Source organism: Scyliorhinus canicula, chromosome 3 (assembly GCF_902713615.1).
Source record: "Scyliorhinus canicula chromosome 3, sScyCan1.1, whole genome shotgun sequence".
Lineage (NCBI taxonomy): Eukaryota > Metazoa > Chordata > Chondrichthyes > Carcharhiniformes > Scyliorhinidae > Scyliorhinus > Scyliorhinus canicula.
This window is the reverse complement of record NC_052148.1, coordinates 201,845,344-201,861,368: the sequence shown is the minus strand read 5'-3', so window position 1 is coordinate 201,861,368 and position 16,025 is coordinate 201,845,344. Positions and strand designations below refer to the sequence as shown.

General features: G+C 54.0%; 1 non-coding gene across 1 annotated transcript; it reads right to left on the bottom strand.

Annotated features, from left to right (window-relative positions):
- Nucleotides 1-15,662: 15,662 nt before the first annotated feature.
- trnac-gca lies at nt 15,663-15,734 on the bottom strand. Its single transcript has one exon. It is a non-coding gene; the product is annotated as a tRNA-Cys (tRNA).
- Nucleotides 15,735-16,025: the final 291 nt, after the last annotated feature.

Here is a 16,025-nt window from a genome sequence, read left to right as displayed (position 1 = left end):
GGCCAGACCGTGCGCGACTGGTGAAGGCCTCTCGCCCCTTTGAACATCTCAGCATGGACTTCAAAGGGCCCCTCCACTCCTCCGACCGCAACACTTCTTAATGTGGTCGACGAGTATTCCCGATTCCCCTTCGCCGTCCCATGCCCCGATATGACGTCTGCCACCGTCATCAAAGCCCTCAACACCATCTCCGTTCTGTTTGGTTTCCCTGCCTACGTCCACAGTGACCGGGGATCCTCATTTATGAGCGATGAGCTGCGCCAGTACCTGCTCAACAGGGGCATTGCCTCCAGCAGGACGACCAGCTGCAACCCCCGGGGAAACGGGCAGGTAGAACGGGATAATGGGACGATCTGGAAGGCCGTCCATCTGGCCCTACGGTCCAGAGATCTCCCGGCCTTCCGCTGGCAGGAGGTCCTCTCCGACGCACTTCACTCCATTTGGTCGCTCCTTTGCACTGCGACTAACAAAACCCCCCATGAACATCTCTTTGCCTTCCCCAGGAAGTCTACCTCCGGGGTTTCGCTCTCAACGTGGCTGGCAGCTCCAGGACCTGATGTGTTGGGTAAGCTGGGTATATGTGGACTGTGTTTGATGCAGTGTAGAAAGAGACAGGCTTCCAACACTTGATGAGATGCAACACGATTTTATTTAACATCTAACTATTTTACATGTTCAACTGTGGGTTGACACTATGCTGACTTGACTGGAGACCTGAGGCTAGCCTGACCAGACTAACTGACTACCACATGGTGGACGTTCTAGTCGCTGCTCATGAACTCTGACTGTCTCAGAGGTTGGATCCCGAGAGAGCGGGAAAACTGGTGCCCTCTGGCTTTATAGTGGTCGTGTCCTGTCTGGTGATTGGCTGCTGTGTGCTGTGTGCTCACTGGTCATCCTGTGTGTCAATCACTGCCTGTCTGTACTCCATCATAGACATGGGTGTATATTATGACATCTCCCCCTTTTCTTTAAAAAAAAAGTGTGTTCAGGTAATAAATATTGAGGTGTGTGAGCCACTGGCAGCAATGGCATTGCCATTGTAGTCGAGGAGCTGGCAGGCCGGTGGAAGAATGCTTGGTCTGACGCGGATGGTGTCGAGGTCAAATTTTGAAATGAGGTTCGCTGAAGCGCCGGTGTCCAGCTTGAAACGGATGCTCGTCAACGCTCAGGATTGAAATGAAATGAAATGAAATGAAAATCATTGATTGAAATGAAAATGATTGGGAGGTGTTTCACCATCTTTGAGAGGCAGCGCATGCTTAGTAATGATGCTCACCCGGAATGGGGATTTGAGGCACTCGGCGTCAGGATCTGGTGGGCTGTCGGGGTCGGAGTCTGGCATGGCCTGCTGTACCGAACGGACGCTCCTGCACTGTGGCTGGGATTGCTGGATGCTGGGCAGTGGAGCAGATCTGCAAAGGGCTGCGTAGTGGCCAAGCTTGCCACACTGTAGACACCGTCGTGATTTTGCCGGACATTGGCGCTTTAAATGGGCGGAGCCACAATTCGGACACATCATGACGCCGACGTCAGCGTGTTCCATGTGCCAACGCGCATGCGCAGTGTGGTCGAATGACGTATGCACCTGCGCAGGCTGGTCATGGGTCTCGCCGTCCCCTCAGTTGCGGCGCACATGCACTGGAGCCTGGGAAAAGTGTGCGAAATGGCCACTCTCATCAAGACTCAGGCCCTGCATTTGTGCGATAGCCTGCACCCGTTCCACCTCGTGGGAGGTTAGCTTTGCCATTTCTGCCGCCCTGATATGGGAATACCGGTTGTTAGCGTGCTCATGGAGGACGCAGGTTTCGATAGCGATGGTAAGGGTGAGCTGCTTGACTTTCAGGAGCTGCTGGCGAAGGGAATCGGAGTGGACCCCGAAAACGATTTGATCCCGGATCATGGAATCAGTTGTCGAGTCATAGTGACATGACTGCGCAAGGATGCGGAGATGGGTCAAAAAGGATTAGAAAGGTTCATCCTTACCCTGAAGCCTCTGCTGGAAAACGTACCATTCAAAGCTCTTGTTCACCTCAATGTTGCAGTGGCTGTCGAACTTCAGCAGGACTGTTTTAAATTTTGTCTTGTCTTCGCCTTCAGAGAATGTAAGGGAGTTGTAGATGTGGATGGCGTGGTCCCCGGCTGTGGAGAGGAATAGTGCGATCTTCCTGGCATCTGATGCAGCCTCGAGGTCGGTGGCTTCAAGGTAGAGTTGGAATTTCTGTTTGAAAATCTTCCAGTTTGCACCGAGGTTGCCGGCGATGCGGAGCTGCGGAGAAGGGCGGACGTTTTCCATGTCACCGGATGGCTGCTTGCTGGTCAACGCTGATTCACTCAAGGTGAGTCCGTCAATTCTCAACATCCAGATCTGGTACCATGATGTGTTGAGTAAACTGGGTCTATGTGGACTGCGTTTGATGCAGTGTAGAGAGAGACAGACTTCCAACACTTGATGAGATGCAACACGATTTTATTTAACATCTAACTATATTACATGCTTAACTGTGGGTTGACACGATGCTGACTTGACTGGAGACCTGAGGCTAGCCTGACCAGACTTACTGACTACCACATGGTGTTTGCACTGGCTGCTGGTCACAAGCTCTGACTGTCTCAGAGGCTGGAACCCAAGATCCCAAAGAGAGCGAGGAAACTGGTGCCCTCTGGCTTTATAATGGTCGTGTCCTGTCTGGTGATTGGCTGCTGTGTTCTGTGTGCTCACTGGTCATCCTGTGTGTCAATCACTGGCTGTCTGCACTCCATCATATACATGGATGTATATTATGACAGGACCCATTCTCCTCCCCAAGCACGTACGGCTCCACAAGGCGGACCCGTTGGTTGAGAGGGTACAGCTCCTCCATGCAAACCCGCAGTACGCCTACGTGCCATACCCCGATGGCCACCAAGACACGGTCTCCCTCAGGGTCCTGGCGCCAGCTGGGTCCCCACACCACCCCCCCCCCTGCCCCGGCGCCACCCTCCCTCCCCCCAGCTCACCCCACCGCAGCCCCTGCTCCAGGATAATCCATCCTCCCCTTGTTCCCACCCGGGGATGAAGAGGATTTTGACACGCTCCCGGAGTCACTGAAGACCAAGCCGACGCCTGAGTTGCCACCAGCACTGCGGCGCTCTCAACGACACATCAAGGCGCCCGATAGTATAAATTTGTAACCTTCTCTGTAATTTTAAAACCAATCTGTATGTGTATAGGATCCCACCACCCCCGCTGGACTCATTTTTAACAGGGGGTGAATGTGCTCGTCACCACTCATGTATTATATTGTATATATTGGGATTACGATAAGGCGCCTGGACTACAGGTACGGGGTAGATCCCTGCCTGCTGGCTCCGCCCAGTAGGCGGAGTATAAATGTGTGGGCTCTCTGAGCAACAGCCATTTCACCAGCTGCTGTAGGCCACACATCTCTGTGTAATAAAGCCTCGACTACTCTCTACTCTCGTCTTGTCATAATTGATAGTGCATCAGTGTGTCCCCATGATGCACATCAAAGGTGGAGGCAACCTGCTGACTTCCATGCCCTGTGGCCTCTGATGCCCTTGACAGGCGTCCTCTGAGGGGCCTAGAGCCAGAGGGCACCGGCTAACTTACCGGTGTCACAGGCATTACCATGCCTCCTTGTTCAGCCCGCTGCCCTTGAGATGCACCATTGTCAGGCGTAGGGATTCAGAAGAACTGGAGACTGCCCTAGTCTCCTTGTCGGCCCCAGGTTGGGCTTTGTTGATCCTGCTGCCGTTCTCCGACCCCCATGGGGGGGGCAGGGTGGCCCCGCCTCTCATCCACGGCGTTGAGAAGCCTGACCAGGCCGACATCCCCAAAGCGAGGAGCAGGTCTTCACACTGCCATCCTCGTTTCTTAACTGGGCGTGAATACTGAGGGAGCATTTAAAGCACCTCCCCCTTGTTAGCGACCAGCAGCTGAGGCACGAGTCGGGTGAAAGAGACAACATGGTAAGGTTCACATGGGGGGTTCCTTTTTAACAGTAAGTGCGGGTGATTCCAGGCTGCGATCTCACCATTTCAGCTGACGTGAGGCACCCTGCCAAACGCGCCCACAATGATACTTCAAAATGATTTGGGTGAATCATGCCCAAAATAAAACACACAACAATTTCCTGCATTCATCATAACACATTAGCACCAACATTGCTTCCTGCACACTGGCACCAACACCCGGGTCTCGCACACTGGCACCAACACCCAGGTCTCGCACACTGGCAGCAACACCCAGGTCTCGCACACTGGCACCAACACCCAGGTCTCGCACACTGGCAGCAACACCCAGGTCTCGCACACTGGCACCAACACCCAGGTCTCGCACACTGGCACCAACACCCAGGTCTCGCACAATGGCCCCAACACCCAGGTCTTGCACACTGGCACCAACATCCGGGTCTTGCACACTGGCACCAACATCCGGGTCTTGCACACTGGCACCAACACCCAGGTCTCGCACACTGGCACCAACACCCAGGTCTCGCACACTGGCACCAACACCCAGGTCTCGCACACTGGCACCAACATCCAGGTCTCGCACACTGGCACCAACATCCGGGTCTTGCACACTGGTACCAACACCTAGGTCTTGCACACTGGCAGCAACATCTGCTACCCCCACACTGGAACCAACAGCGGGCCTCACACACTGGCACCAACATCTGCTTACCGCACACTGGCAGCAACACCTGTTCTCGCACACTGGCAGCAACATCTGCTTAACGCACACTGACACCAACATCTGGGTCTCGCACACTGGCACCAAAGCTGTTTCCCGCACACTGACACCAACATCTGCTTCCCACACACTGGCACCAACATCTGGGTCAAGGACAAGCTGGCATCAACATCCTGGTCCCATACATACTGGCACCAACGTCCGGGACCACACACGCTGCCACCAATATCCGGGTCCCACACACACTGGCACCAACATCCGGGTCCCACACACAATGGCACCAACATCCGGGTCCCACACACACCGACACCAACATATGGGTCCCGGTCACATGGCACCAATATCCAGCTGCAGTACATACTGACACCAACATCTGGTCCCGCACAAATACAAGGACCAACATCAGGTTTCCGGACACAATGGCACCAACATATGGGCTCTGGTCACACTAGCCCCAACATCCGAGACCAACACACACTGGCATCAACATTTGGGTCCCTCACACACTGGCACTAAAATATGGGTTTGAAACACACTGGCACCAACATCCGATTACTACACACACACGCACCAACCTACGTGTCTAACACACATGGCTGGAAACATCCATGTCTCACAGTCTGGAAGCAACACCTGAGCCTTGGTCACACTGGCACCAACAGCAAGGTCCACACACTAGCATCAATATCCGGGTTCTGGTCACACTGTCTCTTTTAAATACTGACACCAACATCTTGGTCTTACACATACTGACACCAACATCCAAGTCCCACAAACACCGACACCAACATTCAGGCCCCTCAAACACTGGCACCAACATCTGTATCCCGCACACAGTGGTGCCAACATCTAGGCCCCACGCACACTGGCACCAACACTGGGTCCCACGCACACTGGCACCAACACAGGGTCCCACGCACACTGGCACCAACATCCTTGTGCCACGCACACTGGCACCAACATCCTTGTCCCACAAACACTGGCACCAACATCCTCGTGCCACGCACACTGGCACCAACATCCTTGTCCCACAAACACTGGCACCAACATCCTCGTGCCACAAACACTGGCACCAACATCCGGGTCCCACAAAAACTGCCACCAACATCCTGGTCCCACACACACTGGCACCAACATCTGTGTCCCACACACACTGGCACCAACATCCTGGTCCCACACATACTGGTACCAACATCCTGGTCCCACACAAACTGACACCAACATCTGGGTCCCACACATACTGGTACCAACATCTGGGTCCCACAAACACTGGCAACAACATCCTGGTCCCACACACACTGACACCAACATCCTGGTCCCACACACACTGACACCAACATCTGGGTCCCACACATACTGGTACCAACATCCGGGTCCCACACACACTGACACCAACATCCGGGTCCCACACACACTGACACCAACATCCGGGTCCCACACATACTGGTACCAACATCTGGGTCCCACAAACACTGGCAACAACATCCTGGTCCCACACACACTGACACCAACATCCGGGTCCCACACATACTGGTACCAACATCTGGGTCCCACAAACACTGGCAACAACATCCGGGTCCCACACACACTGACACCAACATCCGGGTCCCACACACACTGACACCAACATCCGGGTCCCACACACACTGACACCAACATCCGGGTCCCACACACACTGACACCAACATCCGGGTCCCAAACACAATGGCACCAATACATGGGTCCAACACAAACTCGCACCAATATCCTGGTTCCACACCCACAGGCACCAATATACGGGTCCAACACACAGAGACACCAACATCCTGGTCCAACAAACACTGGAACCAACATCATGTTTCCTCACACACTGGCACCAACATCTGGGTCCCACACACACTGGCACCAACATCATGGTCCCACACACATGGGCACCAACATCTGGGTCCAACAAACACTGGAACCAACATCATGTTTCCTCACACACTGGCACCAACATCTGGGTCCAACAAACACTGGAACCAACATCATGTTTCCTCACACACTGGCACCAACATCATGGTCCAACAAACACTGGCCTCAACATCATGGTTCCACCCACACTGGCCCCAACATCTGGCTCCCACAAACACTGGCACCAACATCTAGCTTCCATTCAGTCTGGCACCTGTGCAACAGGATTCAGGTACAACCTTTTGCACTTCGGTCATTTTGATCATTGTATCGCTGGCACCCTTGACTGGAATTCTCCAGTCATTGCGATTCACTTTCCCCACTGACAACACATCCCCTCCTGCAGGTTCCTGGTGATGTGGGGTGGTTACAATGGCAAATCCCATTGACAATCAGCCGGAAGTTAGAATCCTTCCACCAGCGAATCTTGCATCGCCGAAAAACACGCGTCGGGGGGACCAGAGAATCCCGCCCCTTGCTTTTCAACCTCCCTGATCCTGAGCTCAGGAATTCCTTTCACAAACCTCTCCACCTCTACCAATGTTCCCTATAATTTGTGTTTGTAATGTGAGGCTAGCTTGTTGCGGTTTGCGGTCCCATTACAATTGACAAGCAACTGCTTAGATGGGATTCTCTGTCCAGTGACTCCGGAATCGCAATCGGGCAGAGAATCGCGCATCAGCTGAAAATGGAGGTCGGTGTTGGGCGCCTAACCTAACTCCGTGCTCCGCGCTTCGATAGCTGCGTGAATTTGTCCCATGCGGCCTGTTTGTGTGGGCATGCAAACTGTACAGTAACGCCTGTTAGCATGTCATTAATGGGCCCGACCCGGTATTCTCCAGCCTCCTGCAATGCTCTGCCAAGTGGATGTGACACCGGCGACGTTTACTTGTGGTATTTAAAAACGTGGCTTCTGAGGGTGAGAGAGGAGGTGAGAAAAGATTCCTGGTGGGCTGTCAGTTGTGCCCTTGGCTGGGGGGGGGGTGAGGCATCTGTAAATGGCAAGCGGAGTAGAATGGGGACAACCAGGAGACGGGTGGTGGGTTTGGGGTGCCCCTCCCTGGGACGGGGTGGCTGAGTACGGGTTGCCATTGCCGTGGCCTGCAAGGCAGCCATCTGGATTTGCACCCCACTGACCTCCCACCGTGTCCTATAAATGTGCAGAACGCCACCGGCCATATGGGTGCCCCGTCCTCCCAGGCCATCCCTCAGGAACCCCCCACCCCAGCAAACACACCAACAGGATGTGCGTGACCCAGTGTAGCCATTAGCCCACGAGGGGCTGCTCCCTTCAGTGTGCCCATCCGAGACGCAGACCCACTGCAGGAGAAGGGATGGGGGAGCAGAGCACACCCCGAACAGTGGACATCATGTCCCTTGCCACCCTCCCTAGCCCACTGCTCCCCAGGGCGGATGCCCCACTGGTGGCACCATCAGCCAGCCCTGCCTGCAGGACCCCCGACAGTCACCAGGCTCCCCCTGCCCACAGCGCCCCTGTCCTCATCCATCTTGCCCCAAACAGGGAGGCACATTCCGTGCGTGGTACACAAGACCCATGGCACACTACAGCTCTGGTGCCATCAGGTGTCCAGCCCCCTCGCCCAGACCCATCCGTGGTCCCTGCCCACACGCATGCCACCAGGCATGGCACCAGTCGGTGGCACATGGTGCCCACTGCAACAGGTGGCACCATGATAGTGGGGTAGCATGTGGCCCACCCAAGGAAGGCACCCACAGTTGGCCCCACAGGAGGGTGTGGGACAGGGACCGCAGAGTGTAACACTGGCAGGGATAGATGGCGGGGCAGGAGGCCCCCTGGTGACAGTCATTGGTGGGGGCAGGGGTGCGGTGTGGAGGGAAGAGCTTTGGGGGGGGGGATAATGGGTGGGAGGTAGGGCTAGAACTGGGAGGGGGGAAGGGGACATATGAGGGCAGGGGCTGCATTGCAGGCCAGGGTCACTGTGTAGTTTGTTGAGCCTGGTTGGGCACTGTGTACTCACCACGTTAACATGTCTGCCCTCTGCAACACATTGCCTTCGGTGTGGACTGAGCCCACCATGATGCCCGGGCAGCAGGATTGGCCACCATCGCTGGAATGCCCAGGTCAATGGGGTGATCAAAGGGACACATGTCCTCCTAGGGGCACCGTCACATGAGGGGGTGCCCTTCATTAATTGGAAAGGATTCCACTCCGTCAATGGAGTGACCACTGGCAGCACATTGTGCATGTGTGTGCGCCCACTATCCAGGCAGCATGCACAACGCCTTTGTCCCAACGCACTCGACAGTGCCCAACACCTTTGAGGTGCTCCCCCGAGTGAGAAGCTGGCACTTTGGTGGCAGGGGCTATCTGCAGCGTCTGTGTCTGATGACACCTGTCCAGATGCCTCAGACCGACACGGGGACCCGCTATAATGATGCCTATGGAGTGGTGCGTCGGTGACCTGAAGGTGCGCTTCAGGTGCCTGGACTACTCTGGAAGGGTCCCCAATTCAGCCCTGGGACGGTCTCCCGCATCATGGTGGCCATTCTGCGTCCTCCACAATATTGTGCAGCAGAGGGGCAACATGCAGGGGGAGGAGGTGGCGGAACAACGTAACTCGTCTGACCAAGAGGATGTGGAGAGGGGCCAGGATTGGCAGGAAATGGGGCGTGGCCAGGCACAGGCGTCCACATGATGTTTGCACCAAGGGCAATCTAATCACCTCCAGGTTCGCTGACTAGGGGGCAAGCCACTGACAGCTCAACTGTCCCATTCCATCCCCACAAATCCCCCCCCAAACCCAGCAGCTTCCCCCTGCACCCCATAGCGCACACCCCACCCCCTTCACCCAGCAACCCCACGCTAGCGCCTCTACCCCAGCACTCCCTCCCACTTTGAGCGTCCCACCAGCCATGTGTCATGTCCCTCTGCGACTGGGCCATGTCCCTCTGGGACCATGCCAGGTCCCTCTGAGTCTGGCTCAGGTCAGCCAGCGGCAGGCCAATGTCCTCGATGTCTGCAGCTATGGCCCATTGCGACTGGGCTTCGCTCTGGAGCGCCCCAGCATTCTCCATGTGCCCTGGTACATGGCTGCCTGAGACAGGGCTGCCCTGTCCTGTGCCTCAGCCACCGCCCGCACGTTTTGTCCCAGGCCTTGGACATCCTGACACAAGGTCGATCCTTTGCACCCAAGGCCTCCACCACGGACACCACCCGTGCGATGTTGGCCAGGGGAGCACGCATCACAGCCTCCGGCTCCTACAGGCAGTTGGATTCCTCCAACTGCACCTGCAGGCGCTGCATGGTTGCTGACACCCCCTCCTGAAGTCCCCGGCTCTGCGGCTGCATCTTCAACATCGATGGGACCACCCTTTCCAGAAATGCTAGACCTGATTGGATGGCAGCCCTCCAACTGTCCATCTCCTCGAGGATTCCTACCTCCACCTGTTGTACTGCTGCACATGTGTGTAGTGCACAGCAGATAGTGCCCCAGGATTTTCTTCACTCAAATACCCAGCCGAGGTGGGTGACTCTGGATAGTGGAGGAGCCGGTGACAGCAGTGACAAAAAGTTGGTGTCATCCCCGGACATGTGCTCCGGGGTATCACGGGATTATGGCAGGGGACTTGTTGGGGGGGGGCATCCCGGACATCCGCGCCTCGTTGCCCGGTGGGCTGCAGGGCTGCAGTTGGGAGGCGGGGCTCCAGACGGTTCCTCATCGTTTGGTGGTGACCCTGCAAGACACAAGACAAGACATATGGTTAGGTCATTGTGGGGGTGGTGGGGGGTGGTGATTCAGGTGCCATAGGGACATAGCACCGCATTGGGGGATTACCTGGCTATCCCATGCTGACCTCCGCCTTTGCAACTGCCCGCTTACCCATCCCACTGACCAGGTTCAAAGCCTCTGCTCCGCGACGGTGAGAGGCTGTAGGTCCGGCGGGCCCGCTCTGGCCTCCTCCCACTCCCTGCGGGATGGACTGCCTTATCCTGGGGGACAAATAATGCACAGTGTGAGATACTTGGACACGTGCAGCACAGGGGGTCCGCGGCTGGTTGGCTGAGAGCACAGGGCACCTGGCTACGGTGGGCAGTACGGGTGGGGTGTAAGGGACCTACTGGTGGGTGGGGTGCGGTTGCCCTCTATGGGGGTTGTCGTCTGTGGGGTGTGTAGTGAGGGTGTGTAGAACAGGGGTGGGGTGGTGCCAGGAGCAGGGAGCTGGCGACTCACCTGATCTGGCCAGTGGGATTGTCTACACTAACCCAACAATGCCCGCCAGCCAACTGGTGGGGGCCATATGGGAGCGGAGGGCTTGGGGGTGGTGAGGGGTGTGGATGTGTGGGACAGGGGTGGTGGCAGGGACACAGAGACTCACCTGGGGCACGCTGAGGGGGTGGTACAGCTTCTTTCAGGATTCTAACCGAGTTCTAGAGAATGTTCCTGATGGTGGGGTGTCTAGAACTAGGGGTCATAGTTTGATGATAAAGGGTAAACCTTTTAGGACTGAGGTGAGGAGAAATTTCTTCACCCAGAGAATGTTGAATCACTGGAATTCACTGCCACAGAAAGTAGTTGAGGCCAAAAACGTTGTGTAATTTTAAGAAGCAATTAAATATAACTCTAGGGGCTAAAGGGATAAAGGGAGAATGTGGGATCAGGATCTTGAACTTGATGATCAGCCATGATCATAATGAATGTCAGAGCAGGCTCGAAGGGCCGAATGGCCTCCTCCTGCTCCTATTTTCTATGTTTCTATGTTTCGGCAGTGCTGCCTGGTCCTTGCAGTGGAGCCCAAGGTGCACACGGCCTCTGCCACCCAAGCCCTGTTGACATCAAAGGTTGGGGGGCACACTGTGGCAGGGGATGGGGTGCGGGGGCGGGCACACCCATACGGCCGGTGTCAGTGTGTTGTACCAGGGGCCAAGGTGGGTGGTCAGTGGGTGTGCAGCAAGATGGCCAATGTAATGGCGGTCGGTGCCTGGGCACTGCCCCAGTCCTGTTGGGGGGTGCGCCCCAGCTGCTCGGCCTGTCTTCCCCCTTCCCTCCCCCGGCACTGGCAGGGGGCCCCCCACCGAGGCAGCACTCCTGGTGTCCGGGCCGGCAGCCCGCAGTCATGCCAAGCCATTTCCTACCTCTTCTCTCGCTCAGCAGCCACGACGCCAGATTCACAATTTGTGAGACCACAAGTGAAGCACGCAGTCGGGAACTCGGCCCATCGGAGGCGGTGAATCTCAGAGGCGCTGGAGAATAGGGTGCTAGGCCCGTTAATGATATGCCTACTGTACATTAACCCCGAGCGACGAGCGACGCATTTACGCCATTTTCGGGAAGCTGGATCATCCCGATTTGGCATCAAACCGGCGCCTACCCCGATTTTGGCGTCGGAAGCTATTCTCCGCCTGATCGCACTTCCTGATTTCAGCATCAGCTTACGGAGAATCCCGCCCTTAGTCTCTCAAACAGAGAATTCCACCCCTCATATCCACATCTTAAAGGGACCATTGCTTTTGTGGTGCCTGTATGTCTCCTTCACGGCACATTTCCAATTGTGGTGCACATAGAACATAGAACATAGAACAGTACAGCACAGAACAGGCCCTTTGGCCTTCGATGTTGTGCCGAGCAATGATCACCCTACTCAAACCCACGTATCCACCCCATACCCGTAACCCAACAACACCCCCCCCCTTACTTTTTAGGACACTACGGGCAATTTAGCATGGCCAATCCACCTAACCTGCACATCTTTGGACTGTGGGAGGAAACCGGAGCACCCGGAGGAAACCCACGCACACACGGGGAGGACGTGCAGACTCCGCACAGACAGTGACCCAGCCGGGAATCAAACCTGGAACCCTGGAGCTGTGAAGCATTTATGCTAACCACCATGCTACCGTGCTGCCCACAATTTAGAAGGATCATGGTTTTCACTCTTTCCTCCAAAAGAATGTTTCTTCTTTAGCCAAACATTTGCTCATCTGTTGCAAGATCTTCTTCTGTATCATTAACTTTGTTTCTCTCTCCATTGGTGCTGTCTGGCCTGAGAAGTGTTTCTGGCATTTTCTGTTTTAATTTCTGATATCTTCTTGTGTGGTCTTGTTTGAAAACGCTCCTGGAAATGCCTTGGGACCTTTAACTACATTATAGCTGCCGTATAAATATAAGCTGTTGATGAATTGATTTGGTTTGCACACAGCTACGAATGGGCCTCCACACAGAAGTCGGCCCAAGGCACATCTTAGTTTTAAATTACTAACCGTGACAATTGGGTGTCCTTTCCCAATCTGAAATCAAACATCAATAGTTAAGCCTCATGCAGAACAGTCACACTGCATCATTTACATCTCTGAATGCAAGCTATCTCATGCAATGTACAAACCTCTCCTTACAAGCAATGTCAAGGGTCTGTGTTAATCGTTTACCAAACAGCCTCATTCGCTTCGTGCCCAAGTCCTTAAATTTGAATTTCCCAGCCGGAACAAATCCTTATATCGTTTGATCGGCACTAGCAAGCGCAGGCAAGCTTAACTAATGGGAAAGAAAGCTGGAATTAATTCCATCCCATATAACTTCCCTGGAAGAACAGAAGCAGACAGCACAGGAGAAGGGCATTTAACCCAACGTAACCATTATTGAAACAATCTTAAACTAACCCTATAGCCACACTGTCATGGATGAGTAGAGGTGGTGGGATAACTCTTATCCTATTTCCTCACCGTGGGTGGCATTGTAGCACAGTGGATAGCACCATTGCTTCACAACTCCAGGGTCCCAGGTTCGATTCCCGGCTTGGGTCACTGTGTGTGGAGTCTGCATGTTCTTCCTGCGGCTGTGTGGGTTTCCTCCGGGTGCTCCGGTTTCCTCCCACAAGTCTCGAAAGATGTGCTGTTAGGTGAATTGGATCTTCTGAATTCTCCCTCAGTGTACCCGAACAGGCACCGGAGTGTGGCGACTAGGGGCTTTTCACAGTAACTTTGTAGCGTTAATGTAAGCCTACTTGTGACAATAATGATTATTATTTTTTAAAATGATTAAATGTTAGTGTTGTGATTTTCAGTAATAAACATGAAGCAGGCTTTCGGTAGGTTTAAATCAAAAGAAGAGATAATGTTTATTCACACAACACCCCAAAATCTAAATGCAATGAAACACTATCACTCTCTCATGCACTCACACAAGCAAACTAGATTCTAGAGAACAAAACATAAATCTAGATTATTAACAGAATACAAAGAACAAATCATGTGTCCTTAATCAGTCCTTTAAGTAGAAAGCTTAACTTGTGATCTGAAGTTAATTTTGGTCATGTGACCCTACCTCCCCCAAGATGAGTGATACATCCATTGTCGACAGAACTGATTGGAAGTTAGAAACCACTACTACACAGTTAGGTTTTAATGATGGATGTTCACACCTGCTTGTGGTGAATTGATTTCTCTGCATCTTTTTTTGTTAAGAGTCGGGTTTGCAGACGCTGCACCTGGGAGCATTTAGAGTTTTGGTAAATATCAGTCAATAGGAGGTGCAAATTTACAAGTGGTTTCATGTTGTAAATGTGTATTCAAGGGCGGGTGCTCCATCTATGGTCATTTTACATTTTGAAAATCACAGTAGGCCACCTGACCTTCGCTGGCCACCTTAACGGCATTTTGGCCACTTTTAAAAGTCGATTTTCAAAAGTCCGCATTGACTGAAGTCCCTATCTTGAAAGTTAGGAATTTAATGGACGCAATTCTCCCCCCCCCCCCCCCCCCCCCCAACACACGCCGGGTGGGACAATGTGCGGCGGTGCCGGGCAAGTCCCGCCACACCACCCCAGCACCCGCATGCAATTCTCCCACCCCCCCAAACCGGCACGCCGAGATTTACGGCTGGCCGCTCGGGGAATCGGCGCTCGCCGTTTGTAACGGGCGAGCGGCGATTCTCCGGCCCGGATGGGCCGAGCGACCTGCCCAATACGCGTGTTCCCGCCGGCGGCAAACACACCTGGCCACTGCCGGCGTGAACAGCGCTGGAACGCTACGGGGGGGGGGGGGGGGGGGGGGGGGCTGTGGGGGGGGACGGGGGATCGAGCACCGGGGGGGGGGGCTCAAAAGGGGTCTGACCCGCAATCGGCGGGCCGGCCTCTCTGAAGGACGCACTCCTTTCCTCAGCGGCCCCGCAAGACCACTCCGACATTTCTTGCGGGGCGCCCGCGGGGAGGACGGCAACTGCGCATGCGCAGGTGACGCCATTTACGCTGCGCTGGCCGCGTAATTTACGCGGCATCACTTTTACGCGGCGCCGCTCCTAGCCCCCCGGGGGTGGGAGAATAGGGGGCGAGGAGCGGCCTCCAATGCCGGAGTGAAACACTGCGGTTTTCACTCCGGCGTTGGCACTTAGGCTCCCGTTGGGAGAATCCCACCCAATATCTTTGCAGGCATGGCATAACCGTCACATCATTCTCACCCTGTCAATCTATATCTTCCAATGCTTTCAATATTTATCTAAGTTTTCCTTAAAAGGTGCAATGGGATCTGCCTCAAGTAATCCTTATGGCAAAATACACCATAGCTGATTCCACAGTGCCATTTTTCCAAACATCAACCCTTATTTTGTTAGTGGTAATTGATGTTTTATCATTGATTCCACAAAGAGAGGAAATAGTTTTTTTTTAAATTCCTCTATTAAAATCTGTGCACCATGGGCATTTGACTGTTGTAACCTGACAATCCAGAACGAACAATGCAAAGAAAAAGTAGGTAAAAGCAAAGTACAATCATACACATAGCAAGGCCGCTCTGACTTTAGTCTACCTAATTGACTTCTATGAAATGAAATGGAATGAAAATCGCTTATTGTCACGAGTAGGCTTCAATGAAGTTACTGTGAAAAGCCCCTAGTCGCCACATTCCGGCTCCTGTTCGGGGAGGCTGGTACGGGAATCGAACCATGCTGCTGGCCTGCTTGGTCTGCTTTAAAAGCCAGCTGTTTAGCCCAGTGAGCTAATCCAGCCCCTATACGTATTTTCTAAACTGGTGCAATGAAGGAGACATGGCATCAAACAGCATTGTGGGCATCTGGATTTGAACCAGCGGCCTCTTGATCTGCAGTCAAATGCTCTACCACTGAGCTATAGCCCCTTATGCCATGGCTCTCTTTGTCCAAGGTTCATTAATGTGCTTGAGAAGAGAAGGTTGTAATATTGTTCCAATCATACCACATCCTACCTAACACCAGAGTAACTGATGTTTGCCATTTCTTACTGTGCAGAGATTACAGCCACTATGTAGCATATCACACAGTGCAGGGTGACCAACTCGTATGAAATAAAATAAGGGGTCACTTTGGTCAGGCAGCGGGTGGTTTGTTTGCTGCTGGCGATGACCCCCCACCAACCAAGCCCCCATCAGACCCCTCCACCAGATCCCCCA